Genomic DNA, 18822 nt, shown 5'->3' with positions numbered 1-18822 from the left:
GGTATCGTAGATATTGCTATTTTTTCTAGAAACTTGGTCAAACATGCACGTGTTTGACTTTTTTAAAAACAAATACACCTTATATTTTGAAGCGGAGGGAATATTTAATAACAGAATACATGAAGTGGGTTCACACAAGTTTCAGGCTCCACCAAAGAGGAAATAGTCAAGAGAACACAAATCGAACTAAAAATGCAACAAATAATGTTAGTGTAGTATCACCGTACCTTATTATAATTCCATAAACTGTTCTCTAGCATAAACACTGCGATTGTAGTTAGGCAATGGATCTAGCCATCTGAAGTCAACAAAAGTACTATCAAAACGAAAAGTAATTCCAACAAAATTAACTCCACAACACAGAGAAAATGATACACCACCTATAGTAATTGAACTCGCTTAAAACATCAGCATGCAACGTCTTCCTTGCTATGCTGCCATCTCCTTCATTCCTTAAAACGACCTAGTGAAAATGTCCAATATTCAATGGTTAGAACATATGGCGACAATCCTAATTGCTAGAATAATTTAGAAAAAATACCTCAATAGTCACTTTGCTTCTTAAAGTATCTGCCTCGACTTGTTCCTCACACATATCCATCAACATTGCACCAAACTGTGCATGATGCAAAAAAAAATGTGGTTAAAATTTCCATTTTATATGATAAAAAACACATTACTAATATAAATAATAAAATGGCAATTATCTGAAGTAGAAATCACCTTTGGAGCAGTACAGATAACTTCTCCCGCATATTCGACCAAAACGTCACCAACAAAAAGCCCAGCTACATCGGCAGGTGATCTCTTGGCCACCTAATTACCAAATTATTAAGTCTGCCTTGTCGAAATATGAATATCACTACCATCACTCTTGAGATTTTAGATTGCACATAAAGAACATTAAAAATAGAATTGTACATATAGTCAAGTATTAGCATTTTGAGCAACCCTGCATTTAGGAGAAAAAAAACTAAATAACTAGCTTTGCATGAAAACGTTCAAAATGTATCTCCCGCGAGTCCATTCACACCCTTATATTTGGGATGCTTTTGCCACTAAAAATTATGTTTTTCCAGCAATTATCATAATTATCTTTGAAGATCTTGCTATAACAAAAGTGCAGCAATACCGTAAATGTTGAGAAATCCACAGAAGATGAGTACCAAAGAGTTTGTGTTCATAATAGTGAAAATGCCTACAAATGCTATCTACACACACAAAAACCATCCCAAAAAAAAATGCTTTGATCTTTCATGAACTAGTACAGTAATAAGTAAGAAACGATAAAAAGAAGAGTTTCATACATCTAAAATATACAAACCCTTGCCAAGATATGCACATCTCTCCAAAACTCGAAGTGGCAACATATCAATAGGCTTGTATACATGATTCCAAGCCAAGGTCGAATTATTTTTCTACAAATCAAAACAAAGCATCATCATATGCAAGGGTGCTAAAAATAAGATATCTAGCAGTGTTGGTATAGAAATGTGTCTACCCATATTTTCTCCAATGTTCCAAGCATCTTACAATAACTCCCGTTGAAAGAAAGGGTGTGTGGTTCTCTCCGTAGAAATTGATACCCACGACATCACCACTGTAATTTACAAGGGGACCTCCAACACCCGCCTAGTAAAAAGGAGCAAATAATTATGAATAGGCTGACCAAATGGCATCCCAAGCACAAGAGAATAGCTATAGAAAATTGCACCAAATATCATGCACAATAAACAGAAACATTTTCACAACAAAGAACAAACAGCGATAGGGATAAGAAAACAATTCAAGTGAAGTTTTCAATTGTACATCTTAATAGATATTCGCATCAAACATTTTCTTGTGGTATGTCTCAAAGAATTAGCACTGTCACATATTTAGTTATAATGGTGTAAGTCATGTCTTCTTAGGCATCTGATTATGCTATAAAGGTCATGTTTGGGCCCTTTCAAAAGAAGGATGTGCTGCTATTTTTTCATTCTCTAGCACATTTTGACTTACTTCCACAACTTTTAGCATGAAAGTGGCACTACAGCATCTATATGAACTAAATAAAATAGTTCAAGATAGTATAGCACAGAGGGAAGTACTAACACCAGTTCGGCATTTCGTTTAGTGAATGCGGAGATAAAAGCGCTATAGTTGGGCTTACCATGGTCGTCTGGCAGCTTGATACTAGAAGCTCCAAGCAATCAAATGTACTTGCTTGTTTTATGATTTTACCTTGTGCGCACATCACTCTACCATGATCATAGAAACGTCCAATCGCTAACACGGCTCCTCTTTTGATAACTTCACTAATCATAACTGCCTCTGGAAGTTTCTGATCAGATTTCACTTTAACAACAGCTATGTTATAGTGAAAATCTACCATGGATATGATGCCATCAGAGATATCCCCATTTGGTAAACACACCTTGATCTACAATAAGTTATCCGACAAAAAAATTAGGCAAGAAAAAAATACATATGTACTCCACCTTTTAATACTAAAAGTAGATTCACAAGGAACTACTACTGCATGCGCCCACCTTTACATCTGGAATCAAAATGTTATTCGTGTTAAGAGACCTTATTAGTGTTGCCGAAGTTAAGATTTTGTAGGTATCTGTACAAGCATTGGATGATATCACGAATCCTGAGCAAACTCTTATCCTCTTTTCATCTGAAAAAGAAGCAGGTAGGAGTCAACAATATGCAAATCTTGCACTATTTGGAGAGAGTGGTAAAAGAAGAGAGGGGGGGGGGGGGGGGGGGGGTGACACTTGAAAATGAAGAGAGAGCAACGACGGACCGTGAAGCTAGCACAGCCACCTTCCGAGCTTTACAACTCCGGGAACTGCCGTCATCAATGTCGCAAAAATCGCTCTCCACTGTAAGTTTGGACAGCTCGGCGTCTCTTTGAACTATAACAAAATAGGGTTTCCCCGTTAGATTCCCATAAGGATATAGATAACTATACGTATGTATGATTTATGTACAAAATCTAATGTCCAAGATAGTTGATTTTTTCTTGTCAGAAAAGAGAGCTAAATATTAGTCAGAAGACGTGATTTCAGTAGTAAATACTTTGCAGCTGCTCGTCCGCCTCATGATTGGCCATGATTTGCCTCAATCTGTCTACCATCTCCTGTGGCAGGGAGTAGGTGGACGACTCCTCGGATAGGGCAGCGCTGGGTGAGGACGGTGGAGACCGCGCCAGTGTAGCAGACGCGGCGCTTTCATCGGTCATCTCGCCCTCCGGGTGAACCTTCTCAGCCCACGCATCTGAACTCATCGCGTTGGAGCTGGACGCTCCGCCGGCACGCGGATCGTCGTCGGTGCTCATCCTCTTCTTCCCCCGCGGATTCATCTCGCGGTCGACGAGGTGGCGCTTCCGTCGGGCCTCCACCTCCCCGTCGTGGGCACGGGGCTCGCGGTCCATGCGCCGGTGCTTCTCGCTTGGGACGCGGATTTTTAGAACATCTGCATCTGGGCTCTGCTATCCTGCCTGTTCAATATTGTTTTAAGATCTATGCAACACAACTAACTTTCTATATAAATTTTTTTCTTTTTTGTTTCTCTCGCATAAAATATGTTTTTAAGTTCAAACTTTTGCAACTTGGCAAAGCTTTCTATCTAGAATCTAGGATAAATCTTTCAGATTTTTTGGTCAAAAATAAATATATAAAAAAAATGATTTTTTAGATACAAAGCATTCTATCTAGAATCTAGGATAAATCTTTCAGATTTTTTGGTCAAAAGTAAATATACAAAAAATGATTTTTAAGATTAAAAATCATTTTTAATCTAAAAAATCATTTTTTGTATAGGATAAATCTTTCAGATTTTTTGGTCAAAAATAAATATACAAAAAATGATTTTTTAGATCAAAAATCATTTTTAATATAAAAAATGATTTTTTTGGTCAAAAATCATTTTTCGTATATATACAAAAAATGATTTTTTTTGTATATTTATTTTTGACCAAAAAATCTGAAAGATTACAAAAAATGATTTTTTTGATTAAAAATGATTTTTAATCTAAAAAATCATTTTTTGTATATTTATTTTTAACCAAAAAATCTGAAAGATTTATCCTAGATTCTAGATAGAAAGTTTTGCCACGCTGCAAAGGTTTGAACTTAAAAACATGTTTTATGCGAGAGAAACAAAAAAGAGAAATGTGTTTGCACGAATAGCGATGCGCAGAATGGATGGCTAGATAGGAAGGGCCTGGGTGCAGGTGTTCTATTATATATTTTCGAGGAGGAAAAGGGCGTCGATCGCTTCACGACAAGAGCAACCCACGTGGGAGGCGATGGGTGACGACGGCGACTCCGAAGGGATTTTAGGAGGAAGAATTGGGCCTTGGGGCGTGGCGTTGCGGCAGAGTCCTCCTCGAGCGCGCCTAGGCCGACGAGGTGACAATAAACGCCCACCCACCACGCGCTTTGGGCTGGCCCATGTGCGGGCAGGGGCACCCCTGATTTGTTTTCGTTTCCTTTTGTTTTTTGACTTTGAAAACTGCTAAAAAGATGAAAATCATTTCTGGATTAAAAACTTTAATAAATTTAAAAATATGCATGAATTTTAAAAATATTTCTTGATTCAAAAAATAATCGGGAATTTTAAAACTGCTCATGTATTTCAAAAAATGTTCCAAATTTCAAAACAAAACACGAATTTGAAAATTTTCTTGGATTTAAATTTTTTCCAAATTTCAAAACAAAACGTTCATGAATTTTAAAATATACATGGATGGAAAAAATTCTTAGATCTTGAAATATGACCCAAATTTCAAAGAATGTTCATCAATTAGGAAAGTATACCCATTTTTAAAAATGATACAAGTTTTATTGTTTTGAAAAAATTTCACAAAATTAAAACGAGAAGAAATATAAAACATAGAAAATGTTCATAAGTAAGCGTGTCACAGTGATTGTCATGCTGTGAACATGAGAAGATCACCGCTCATGATGGGTTGGGTTCATGGTGTGGAAATTGTCTATATCGTGAAATATACTCCTTCTATTTTTATAGATATTATAATAAGTATTTTGATTCAAAAAAGGTTTTGACCAATAATTACATAATTAATGTAAACAAGAATGTGACATAAAATTGATGTTATTAGGTTTGTATTCAAAAGTACTTACTTATGATTGAGACGTTGTCTCACACAAACTATGTATTTACATGGTAATTGCTAGTCAAAATATTGTCAACTAGACTGAGTACAATATTGACTAATGCAAACTTAAAAGTTTATCATGACAAAATGTCTACATATGTGATCCGCGATAAAACAAAACTATTTAAAAACAGACAATATGAGGAAAAAGGTTCATACATTTGAAATATACCTACCCGTGTTAGTATCTGCACATTTCTTCCAAACTCAATGTTGGCGTGACACCTTGCAAAGACACGTGTAGTTGAATCTAATTCACGTCGATTTTCCTGTGGATATCTGGGTTATGCCTTTTTTTTCTGGTGATGTGGGTTATGTCGCTAAGACCAAAGTGCAAAGCAGGAATCCTAGTTTGCACGGGCGTGGTGGACACCAATGGAAGACAAAGTCCGAGCCCCTCCTCAAGTTGATGTGCAAATCTAGTATCCAAACAAATTCAAGATGCGATTTCATTCGCCAAAAGATTATTTCAAGATGTGATTTCTATAATACTACATTGTTCAACATACACCAGTGTGTTAGGGAACGATTAGCCACCACTCTTCTTATTTTGAGGTTAAGTCTTCTATCAGCGATATTCTCCATATCAGAACCGAAGTCGGGCGGATTCCACATGTAGGTTGGTTGAGGCTGAAGGAAATATGCCCTAAAGGCAATAATAAAGTTATTATTTATTTCCTTATATCATGATAAATGTTTATTATTCATGCTAGAATTGTATTAACCGGAAACATAATACATGTGTGAATACATAGACAAACAAAGTGTCACTAGTATGCCTCTACTTGACTAGCTCGTTAATCAAAGATGGTTGTGTTTTCTAACCATAGACAAAGAGTTGTTATTTGATTAATGGGATCACATCATTAGTTGAATGATCTGATTGACATGACCCATTCCATTAGCTTAGCACCCGATCGTTTAGTATGTTGCTATTGCTTTCTCCATGACTTATACATGTTCCTATGACTATGAGATTATGCAACTCCCGTTTACCGGAGGAACACTTTGTGTCCTACCAAACGTCACAACGTAACTGGGTGATTATAAAGGAGCTCTACAGGTGTCTCCAAAGGTACATGTTGGTTTGCGTATTTCGAGATTAGGATTTGTCACTCCGAATGTCGGAGAGGTATCTCGGGGCCCTCTCGGTAATGCACATCACTTAAGCCTTGCAAGCATTGCAACTAATGAGTTAGTTGCGGGATGATGTATTACGGAACGAGTAAAGAGACTTGCCGGTAACGAGATTGAACTAGGTATTGGATAACGACGACCGAATCTCAGGCAAGTAACATACCGATGACAAAGGGAACAACGTATGTGAAGGAAATATACCCTAGAGGCAATAATAAAGTTATTATTTATTTCCTTATATCATGATAAATGTTTATTATTCATGCTAGAATTGTATTAACCGGAAACATAATACATGTGTGAATACATAGACAAACAGAGTGTCACTAGTATGCCTCTACTTGACTAGCTCGTTAATCAAAGATGGTTATGTTTCCTAACCATGAACAAAGAGTTGTTATTTGATTAACGAGGTCACATCATTAGTTCAATGATCTGATTGACATGACCCATTCCATTAGCTTAGCACCCGATCGTTTAGTATGTTGCTATTGCTTTCTTCATGACTTATACATGTTCCTATGACTATGAGATTATGCAACTCCCGTTTGCCGGAGGAACACTTTGTGTGCTACCAAACGTCACAACGTAAATGGGTGATTATAAAGGAGCTCTACAGGTGTCTCCAAAGGTAGATGTTGGGTTGGCGTATTTCAAGATTAGGATTTGTCACTCCGATTGTCGAAGAGGTATCTCTGGGGCCCTCTCGGTAATGCACATCACATAAGCCTTGCAAGCATTGCAGCCAATGAGTTAGTTGCGAGATGATGTATTACGGAACGAGTAAAGAGACTTGCCGGTAACGAGATTGAACTAGGTATTGGATACCGACGATCGAATCTCGGGCAAGTAACATACCGATGACAAAGGGAACAACGTATGTTGTTATGCAGTCTGACCGATAAAGATCTTCATAGAATATGTAGGAGCCAATATGGGCATCCAGGTCCCGCTATTGGTTATTGACCGGAGACGTGTCTCGGTCATGTCTACATTGTTCTCGAACCGTAGGGTCCGCACGCTTAAGGTTTCGATGACAGTTATATTATGAGTTTATGAGTTTTTGATGTACCGAAGGAGTTTGGAGTCCCGGATGAGATCAGGGACATGACGAGGAGTCTCGAAATGGTCAAGACATAAAAATCGATATATTGGACGACTATATTCGGACATCGGAAAGGTTCCGAGTGATTCGGGTATTTTTCGGAGTACCGGGTAGTTACGGGAGAAGCAACGGGCCTTGATGGGCTTTAGTGGGAAGAGGAGAAAGGGCCAAGGGGCTGCTGCGCCCCCCCTCCCCTTTGGTTCGAATTGGACTAGGGAAAAGGGGGCCAGCCACCTCTCCTTCTCCTCCACTTCCTTCTCCCTTCCTCCCCTCTTGATGGACTCCTACTAGGACTTGGAGTCCTAGTAGGATTCCCATCCTGGCCGCACCAATAGCCTTGGCCGGACTCCTCCTCCTCCATCCTTTATATACTGAGGCAGGGGGCACCCCATAGACACACAAGTTGATCCTCGTGATCGTTCCTTAGCCGTGTGCGGTGCCCCCCTCCACCATATTCCACCTTGGTCATATCGTTGCAGTGCTTAGGCGAAGCCGATAGAACATCATCATCGTCACCACGCCGTCATGCTGACGGAACTCATCCCCGAAGCTTTGCTGGATCGGAGCCCGGGGAGCGTCATCGAGCTGTACGTGTGCTAAGAACTCGGAGGTGCCGGAGTAACGGTGCTTGGATCGGTCGGATCGGGAAGACGTACGACTACTTCCTCTACGTTGCGTCACTGCTTCCGTTGCGATCTACAAGGGTACGTAGATCATACTCTCCCCTCTCGTTGCTATGCATCACCATGATCTTGCGTGTGCGTAGGAAATTTTTTGAAATTACTGCGTAAACCTACAGTGGCATCCGAGCCTAGGTTTTATGGTTTGATGTTATATGCACGAGTAGAACACAAGTGAGTTGTGGGCGATATAAGTCATACTGCCTACCAGCATGTCATACTTTGGTTCGGTGGTATTGTTGGACGAGACGACCCGGACCGACATTACGCGTACGCTTACGCGAGACCGGTTCTCCCGACGTGCTTTGCACATAGGTGGCTTGCGGGCGACAGTCTCTCCAACTTTAGTTGAACCGAGTGTGGCTACGCCCGGTCCTTGCGAAGGTTAAAACGGAGTCAAATTGACAAACTATCGTTGTGGTTTTGATGCGTAGGTGAGATTGGTTCTTGCTTAAGCCCGTAGCAGCCACGTTAAAATTGCAACAACAAAGTAGAGGACGTCTAATTTGTTTTTGCAGGGCATGTTGTGATGTGATTTGGTCAAGACATGATGCTGAATTTTATTGTATGAGATGATCATGTTTTGTAACCGAGTTATCGGCAACTGGCAGGAGCCATATGGTTGTCGCTTTATTGTATGCAATGCAATCGCGATGTAATGCTTTACTTTATCACTAAGCGGTAGCGATAGTCATGGAAGCATAAGATTGGCGAGACGACAACGATGCTACGATGGAGATCAAGGTGTCACGCCGGTGACGATGGTGATCATGACGGTGCTTCGGAGATGGAGATTACAGGCACAAGATGATGATGGCCATATCATATCACTTATATTGATTGCATGCTCTCACTAATTATCAAGAAGTGTTCTCCCTGAGTATGCACCGTTGCAAAAGATCTTCGTGCTGAGACACCACGTGATGATCGGGTGTGATAGGCTCTACGTTCAAATACAACGGGTGTAAAACAGTTGCACACGCGGAATACTCAGGTTATACTTGACGAGCCAAGCATATACAGATATGGCCTCGGAACACGGAGACCGAAAGGTCGAGCGTGAATCATATAGTAGATATGATCAACATAGTGATGTTCACCAATGAAACTACTCCATCTCACGTGATGATCGGACATGGTTTAGTTGATTTGGATCACGTGATCACTTAGAGGATTAGAGGGATGTCTATCTAAGTGGGAGTTCTTAAGTAATATGATTAAATTGAACTTAAATTTATCATGAACTTAGTCCTGGTAGTATTTTGCAAATTATGTTGTAGATCAATAGCTCGCGTTGTTGCTTCCCTGTGTTTATTTTGATATGTTCCTAGATAAAATTGTGTTGAAAGATGTTAGTAGCAATGATGCGGATTGGATCCGTGATCTGAGGTTTATCCTCATTGCTGCACAGAAAAATTATGTCCTTGATGCACCGCTAGGTGACAGACCTATTGCAGGAGCAGATGCAGACGTTACGAACGTTTGGCTAGCTCAATATGATGACTACTTGATAGTTTAGTGCACCATGCTTAATGGCTTAGAATCGGGACTTCAAAGACGTTTTGAACGTCATGGAGCATATGAGATGTTCCAGGAGTTGAAGTTAATATTTCAAGCAAATACCCGAGTTGAGATATATGAAGTCTCCAACAAGTTCTATAGCTAAAAGATGGAGGAGAATCGCTCAACTAGTGAGCATGTGCTCAGATTGTCTGGGTACTACAATCGCTTGAATCAAGTGGGAGTTAATCTTCCAGATAAGATAGTGATTGACAGAATTCTCTAGTCACCATCACCAAGTTAGTAGAACTTCGTGATGAACTATAATATGCAAGGGATAACGGAAACAACTCCCAAGCTCTTCGTGATGCTGAAATCAACGAAGGTAGAAATCAAGAAAAACATCAAGTGTTGATGGTTGACAAGATCACTAGTTTCAAGAAAAGGGCAGAGGGAAGAAGGGGAACTTCAAGAAGAACAGCAAGCAAGTTGCTGCTCAAGTGAAGAAGCCCAAGTCTGGTCCTAAGCCTGAGAAAAGTGCTTCTACTGCAAAGGGACTGGTCACTGGAAGCGGAATTACCCCAAGTGATTGGCGGATAAGAAGGATGGCAAAGTGAACATAAGTATATTTGATATACATGTTATTGATGTGTACTTTAGTAGTGTTTATAGCAAACCCTCAGTATTTGATACTAGTTCAGTTGCTAAGATTAGTAACTTGAAACGGGAGTTGCAGAATAAACAGAGACTAGTTAAGGGTGAAGTGACCATGTGTGTTGGAAGTGGTTCCAAGATTGATATGATCATCATCACACACTCCCTATAATTTCGGGATTAGTGTTGAACCTAAATAAGTGTTATTTGGTGTTTGCGTTGAGCATGAATATGATTTGATCATGTTTATTGTAATACGGTTATTCATTTAAATAAGAGAATAAATTGTTGTTCTTTTTACATGAATAAAACCTTATATGGTTACACACCCAATGAAAATAGTTCGTTGGATCTCGATCGAAGTGATACACATAATCATAATATTGAAACCAAAAGATGCAAAGTTAATAATGATAGTGCAACTTATTTGTAGCACTGCCGTTTAGGTCATATTGGTGTAAAGCGCATGAAGAAACTCCATGCTGATGGGCTTTTGGAATCACTTGATTATGAATCAGTTGATGCTTGCGAACCATGCCTCATGGGCAAGATGACTAAGACTCTGTTCTTCGGAACAATGGAGCGAGCAACAGATTTGTTGGAAATCATACATACTGATGTATGTGGTCCGATGAATATTGAGGCTCGCGACAGGTATCATTATTTTCTGATCTTCACAGATGATTTGAGCAGATATGAGTATATCTACTTGATGAAACATAAGTCTAAAACATTTGAAAAGTTCAAAGAATTTCAGAGTGAAGTGAAAAATCATCGTAACAAGAAAATAAAGTTTCTACGATCTGATCGTAGAGAAGAGTATTTGAGTTACGAGTTTGGCCTTCAGTTAAAAACAATGTGAAATAGTTTCACTACTCATGCCACCTGGAACACCACAATGTAATGGTGTGTCCGAACGTCATAACCGTACTTTATTAGATATGGTGCGATCTATGATGTTTCTTACCGATCTACCACTATCGTTTTGGGGTTATGCATTAAAGACAGTTGCATTCACGTTAAAAGGGCACCATCAAAATCCGTTGAGACGACACCTTATGAACTGTGGTTTGGCAAGAAACCAAAGTTGTCGTTTCTGAAAGTTTGGGGCTGCGATGCTTATGTGAAAAAGCTTCAACCTGATAAGCTCGAACCCAAATCGGAGAAATGTGTCTTCATAGGATATCCAAAGGAAACTATTGGATACACCTTCTATCACAGATCCGAAGGCAAGACTTTTGTTGCTAAATTCGAAAACTTTCTGGAGAAGGAGTTTCTCTCGAAAGAAGTGAGTAGGAGGAAAGTAGAAAACTTGATAAGGTAATTGTACCTTCTCCCTGATTGGAAAGTAGTTCATCACACAAATCTGTTCTTGTGACTACTACACCAATTAGTGAGGAAGCTAATGATGATGATCATGTAACTTCAGATCAAGTTACTACTGAATCTCGTAGGTAAACCAGAGTGAGATCCGCACCAGAGTGGTACGGTAATCCTGTTCTGGAAGTCATGTTACTAGACCATGACGAACTTGCGAACTATGAGGAAGCGATGATGAGCCCAGATTCCGCGAAATGGTTTGAGGCCATGAAATCTGAGATATGATCCATGTATGAGAACAAAGTATGGACTTTGATGGATTTTCCCGATGATCGGCAAGCCATAGAAAATAAATGGATCTTCAAGAGGAAGACGGACGCTGATAGTAGTGTTACTATCTACAAAGCTAGAATTGTCGCAAAAGGTTTTCGACAAGTTCAAGGTGTTGACTACGATGAGAGTTTCTCACTCGTATCTATGCTTGAGTCTGTCCGAATCATGTTAGTAATTGCCGCATTTTATGAAATCTGGCAAATGGATAAACAAAACTGCATTCCTTAATGGATTTATTAAAGAAGAGTTGTATATGATGCAACCAGAAGGTTTTGTCAATCCGAAAGGTGCTAACAAAATGTGCAAACTCCAGCGATCCATCTGTGGACTGGTGCAAGCATCTCGGAGTTGGAATATACACTTTGATGAGTTGATCAAAGCATATAGTTTTATGCAGACTTGCGGTGAAGCCTGTATTTACGAGAAAGTGAGTGGGAGCACTACATCATTTCTAATAAGTATATGTGAATGACATATTGTTGATCGGAAATAATGTAGAACTATTCTGTAAAGCATAAGTGAGTGTTTGAAAGGAGTTTTTCAAAGAAAGACTTCGGTGAAGCTGCTTACATATTGAGCTTCAAGATCTATAGAGATAGATCAAGACGCTTGATAAGTTTTTTCAATGAGTACATACCTTGACAAGATTTTGAAATAGTTCAGAATGGAGCAGTCAAAGAAAGAGTTCTTGCCTGTATTACAAGGTGTGAAGTTGAGTAAGACTCAAAGCCCGACCACGGCAGAAGATAGAAAGAGAATGAAAGTCATTCCCTATGCCTTGGCCATAGGTTCTATAAAGTATGTCATGCTGTATACCAGATCTATTGTATACCCTGCACTGATTTGGCAAGGGAGTACAATAGTGATCTAGGAGTAGATCACTGGACAGCGGTCAGAATTATCCTTAGTAAAATAAGGATATGTTTCTCGATTATGGACGTGACAAAAAGGTTTGTCGTAAAGGGTTACGTCGATGCAAGTTTTTGACACTGATCCAGATGATTCTAAGTCTCAATCTGGATACATATTGAAAGTGGGAGCAATTAGCTAGAGTAGCTCCGTGCAGAGCATTGTAGACATAGAATTTTGCAAAATACATACGATCTGAATTTGGCAGGCCCGTTGACTAAATTTCTCTCACAAGCAAAACATGATCACTCTTTGGGTGTTAATCACATAGCGATGTGAACTAGATTATTGAATCTAGTAAACCCTTTGGGTGTTAGTCACATGGAGATGTGAACCAATCACATAAAGATGTGAACTATTGGTGTTAATCACATAGCGATGTGATCTAGATTATTGACTCTAGTGCAAGTGGGAGACTGAAGGAAATATGCCCTAGAGGCAATAATACAGTTATTATTTATTTCCTTATATCATGATAAATGTTTATTATTCATGCTAGAATTGTATTAACCAGAAACATAATACATGTGTGAATACATAGACAAACAGAGTGTCACTAGTATGTCTCTACTTGACTAGCTCGTTAATCAAAGATGGTTATGTTTCCTAACCATGAAAAAATAGTTGTTATTTGATTAACGAGGTCACATCATTAGCTGAATGATCTGACTGACATGACCCATTCCATTAGCTTAGCACCCGATCGTTTAATATGTTTCTATTGCTTTCTTCATGACTTATACATGTTCCTATGACTATGAGATTATGCAACTCCCGTTTGCCGGAGGAACACTTTGTGTGCTACCAAACGTCACAACGTAAATGGGTGATTATAAAGGAGCTCTACAGGTGTCTCCAAAGGTAGATGTTGGGTTGGCGTATTTCAAGATTAGGATTTGTCACTCCGATTGTCGAAGAGGTATCTCTGGGGCCCTCTCGGTAATGCACATCACATAAGCCTTGCAAGCATTGCAGCCAATGAGTTAGTTGCGAGATGATGTATTACGGAACGAGTAAAGAGACTTGCCGGTAACGAGATTGAACTAGGTATTGGATACCGACGATCGAATCTCGGGCAAGTAACATACCGATGACAAAGGGAACAACGTATGTTGTTATGCAGTCTGACCGATAAAGATCTTCATAGAATATGTAGGAGCCAATATGGGCATCCAGGTCCCGCTATTGGTTATTGACCGGAGACGTGTCTCGGTCATGTCTACATTGTTCTCGAACCGTAGGGTCCGCACGCTTAAGGTTTCGATGACAGTTATATTATGAGTTTACGAGTTTTTGATGTACCGAAGGAGTTTGGAGTCCCGGATGAGATCAGGGACATGACGAGGAGTCTCGAAATGGTTGAGACGTAAAAATCGATATGTTGGACGACTATATTCGGACATCGGAAAGGTTCCGAGTGATTCGGGTATTTTTCGGAGTACCGGGTAGTTACGGGAGAAGCAATGGGCCTTGATGGGCTTTAGTGGGAAGAGGAGAAAGGGCCAAGGGGCTGCTGCGCCCCCCCTCCCCTTTGGTCCGAATTGGACTAGGGAAAAGGGGGCCGGCCACCTCTCCTTCTCCTCCACTTCCTTCTCCCTTCCTCCCCTCTTGATGGACTCCTACTAGGACTTGGAGTCCTAGTAGGACTCCCATCCTGGCCGCACCAATAGCCTTGGCCGGCCTCCTCCTCCTCCATCCTTTATATACTGAGGCAGGGGGCACCCCATAGACACACAAGTTGATCCTCGTGATCGTTCCTTAGCCGTGTGCGGTGCCCCCCTCCACCATATTTCACCTCGGTCATATCGTTGCAGTGCTTAGGCGAAGCCCTACGCCGATAGAACATCATCATCATCACCACGCCGTCGTGCTGACGGAACTCATCCCCGAAGCTTTGCTGGATCGGAGCCCGGGGAGCGTCATCGAGCTGTACGTGTGCTAAGAACTCGGAGGTGCCGGAGTAACGGTGCTTGGATCGGTCGGATCGGGAAGACGTACGACTACTTCCTCTACGTTGCGTCACTGCTTCCGTTGCGATCTACAAGGGTACGTAGATCATACTCTCCCCTCTCGTTGCTATGCATCACCATGATCTTGCGTGTGCGTAGGAAATTTTTTGAAATTACTGCGTAACCCTACAGTATGTAGTTATGCGGTCTGACCGATAAAGATCTTCGTAGAATATGTAGGAGCCAATATGGGCATCTAGGTCCCGCTGTTGGTTATTGACCGGAGACGTGTCTCGGTCATGTCTACATTGTTCTCGAACCATAGGGTCCGCACGCTTAAGGTTTTGATGACAGTTATATTATGAGTTTATGAGTTTTGATGTACCGAAGGAGTTCGGAGGCCCGGATGAGATCAGGGACATGACGAGGAGTCTCGAAATGGTCGAGACATAAAGATCGATATATTGGACGACTATATTCGGACACCGGAATTTGTTCCGGGTGATTTCGGATAAAACCAGAGTGCCGGAGGGGTTACCGGAACCCCCCGGGGAAGTAATGGGCCTTATTGGGCCTGAGGGGAGAGAGAGGGCAGCAGCCCAGGAGGTGGCGCCCCCCCCTCATGGGGAGTCCGAATAGGACTAGGAGGGGGGGCGCGGCCCCCCTTTCCCTCTCCCTCTCCCTCTCTTTCCTTCCCCCTCCCTATTCCTAGTTGGACTAGGAAAGGGGAGTCCTACTCCCACTAGGAGAAGGACTCCCCTCTCTCCTTGGCGCGCCCAAGGGCCGACCGGCCTCCCCCTTGCTCCTTTATATACGGGGGCAGGGGGGCACCCTAGAACACACAAGTTGATCTTCGTGATCGTTCCTTAGCCGTGTGCGGTGCCCCCCTCCACGATATTACACCTCGATCATATTGTAGTAGTGCTTAGGCGAAACCCTGCGACAGTTGAACATCAAGATTGTCACCACGCCGTCGTGCTGACGAAACTCCTCCCCGACGCTTTGCTGGATCGGAGCCCGGGGTGCGTCATTGAGCTGTACGTGTTTCAAGAACTCAGAGGTGCCGGAGTAAGGTGCTTGGATCGGTTGGACCGGGAAGACGTACGACTACTTCCTCTACGTTGTGTCAACGCTTCCGCTTCAGTCTACGAGGGTACGTAGACAACACTCTCCCCTCTCGTTGCTATGCATCACCATGATCTTGCGTGTGCGTAGGAATTTTTTTGAAATTACTACGTTCCCCAACAGTGGCATCCGAGCCTAGGTTTTATGTGTTGATGTTATTTGCATGAGTAGAACACAAGTGAGTTGTGGGCGATATAAGTCATACTGCTTACCAGCATGTCATACTTTGGTTCGGCGGTATTGTTGGACGAAGCGGCCCGGACCGACATTACGCGTACGCTTACGCGAGACCGGTTCTCCCGGCGTGCTTTGCACATAGGTGGCTTGCGGGTGACAATTTCTCCAACTTTAGTTGAACTGAGTGTGGCTACGCCCGGTCCTTGCGAAGGTTAAAACAGCACCAACTTGACAAACTATCGTTGTGGTTTTGATGCGTAGGTAAGATTGGTTCTTGCTTAAGCCCGTAGCAGCCACGTAAAACTTGCAACAACAAAGTAGAGGACGTCTAACTTGTTTTTGCAGGGCATGTTGTGATGTGATATGGTCAAGACATGATGCTGAATTTTATTGTATGAGATGATCATGTTTTGTAACCAAGTTATCGGCAACTGGCAGGAGCCATATGGTTGTCGCTTTATTGTATGCAATGCAATCGCGCTGTAATGCTTTACTTTATCACTAAGCGGTAGCGATAGTCGTGGAAGCATAAGATTGGCAAGACGACAACGATGCTACGATGGAGATCAAGGTGTCGCGCCGGTGACGATGGTGATCATGACGGTGCTTCGGAGATGGAGATCACATGCACAAGATGATGATGGCCATATCATATCACTTATATTGATTGCATGTGATGTTTATCTTTTATGCATCTTATCTTGCTTTGATTGACGGTAGCATTATAAGATGATCTCTCACTAAAATTATCAAGAAGTGTTATCCCTGAGTATGCACCATTGCGAAAGTTCTTCGTGCTGAGACACCACGTGATGATCGGGTGTGATAGGCTCTACGTTCAAATACAACGGGTGCAAAACAGTTGCACACGCGGAATACTCAGGTTATACTTGACGAGCCAAGCATATGCAGATATGGCCTCAGAACACGGAGACCGAAAGGTCGAGCGTGAACCATATAGTAGATATGATCAACATAGCGATGTTCACCAATGAAACTACTCCATCTCACGTGATGATCGGACATGGTTTAGTTGATTTGGATCACGTGATCACTTAGAGGATTAGAGGGATGTCTATCTAAGTGGGAGTTCTTTAAGTAATTTGATTAATTGAACTTTAATTTATCATGAACTTAGTACCTGATAGTATCTTGCTTATGTATGTTTGATTGTAGATAGATGGCCCGTGCTGTTGTTCCGTTGAATTTTAATGCGTTCCTTGAGAAAGCAAAGTTGAAAGATGATGGTAGCAATTACACGGACTGGGTCTGTAACTTGAGGATTATCCTCATTGTTGCACAGAAGAATTACGTCCTGGAAGCACCGCTGGGTGCCAGGCCTGCTGCTGGAGCAACACCAGATGTTATGAACGTCTGGCAGAGCAAAGCTGATGACTACTCAATAGTTATGTGTGCCATGCTTTATGGCTTAGAATCGGGACTTCAACGACGTTTTGAACGTCATGGAGCATATGAGATGTTCCAGGAGTTGAAGTTAATATTTCAAGCAAATGCCCGGATTGAGAGATATGAAGTCTCCAATAAGTTCTATAGCTGCAAGATGGAGGAGAACAGTTCTGTCAGTGAGCATATACTCAAAATGTCTGGGTATAATAATCACTTGATTCAGATGGGAGTTAATCTTCCAGATGATTGCGTCATTGACAGAATTCTCCAATCACTGCCACCAAGCTACAAGAGCTTCGTGATGAACTATAATATGCAAGGGATGAATAAGACTATTCCCGAGCTCTTCGCAATGCTGAAAGCTGCGGAGGTAGAAATCAAAAAGGAGCATCAAGTGTTGATGGTCAACAAGACCACTAGTTTCAAGAAAAAGGGCAAAGGGAAGAAGAAGGGGAACTTCAAGAAGAACGACAAGCAAGTTGCTGCTCAAGAGAAGAAACCCAAGTCTGGACCTAAGCCTGAAACTGAGTGCTTCTACTGCAAGCAGACTGGTCACTGGAAGCGGAACTGCCCCAAGTATTTGGCGGATAAGAAGGATGGCAAGGTGAACAAAGGTATATGCGATATACATGTTATTGATGTGTACCTTACTAATGCTCGCAGTAGCACCTGGGTATTTGATACTGGTTCTGTTGCTAATATTTGCAACTCGAAACAGGGACTACTGATTAAGCGAAGATTGGCTAAGGACGAGGTGACGATGCGCGTGGGAAACGGTTCCAAAGTCGATGTGATCGCGGTCGGCACGCTACCTCTACATCTACCTTCGGGATTAGTATTAGACCTAAATAATTGTTATTTGGTGCCAGCGTTGAGCATGAACATTATATCTGGATCTTGTTTAATGCGAGACAGTTATTCATTTAAATCAGAGAATAATGGTTGTTCTATTTATATGAGTAATATCTTTTATGGTCATGCACCCTTGAAGAGTGGTCTATTCTTATTGAATCTCGATAGTAGTGATACACATATTCATAATGTTGAAGCCAAAAGAGGCAGAGTTGATAATGATGGTGCAACTTATTTGTGGCACTGCCGTTTAGGTCATATCGGTGTAAAGCGCATGAAGAAACTCCATACTGATGGACTTTTGGAACCACTTGATTATGAATCACTTGGTACTTGCGAACCGTGCCTCATGGGCAAGATGACTAAAACACCGTTCTCTGATACTATGAAAGAGCAACAGATTTGTTGGAAATCATACATACAGATGTATGTGGTCCGATGAATATTGAGGCTCGTGGCGGATATCGTTATTTTCTCACCTTCACAGATGACTTAAGCAGA

At 41.4% G+C, this 18822-nt stretch overlaps 1 pseudogene; it reads right to left on the bottom strand.

Annotated features, from left to right (window-relative positions):
- Positions 1 to 1301: 1301 nt before the first annotated feature.
- LOC125519224 (uncharacterized) lies at positions 1302 to 3424 on the bottom strand (annotated as a pseudogene).
- Between the last annotated feature and the right edge of the window lie 15398 nt (positions 3425 to 18822).

Source organism: Triticum urartu, chromosome 7A (genome assembly GCF_056163025.1).
Source record: "Triticum urartu cultivar PI428250 chromosome 7A, HENAU_Tu73, whole genome shotgun sequence".
Taxonomy (NCBI): domain Eukaryota; kingdom Viridiplantae; phylum Streptophyta; class Magnoliopsida; order Poales; family Poaceae; genus Triticum; species Triticum urartu.
This window is presented reverse-complemented; position numbering and strand designations above follow the sequence as displayed.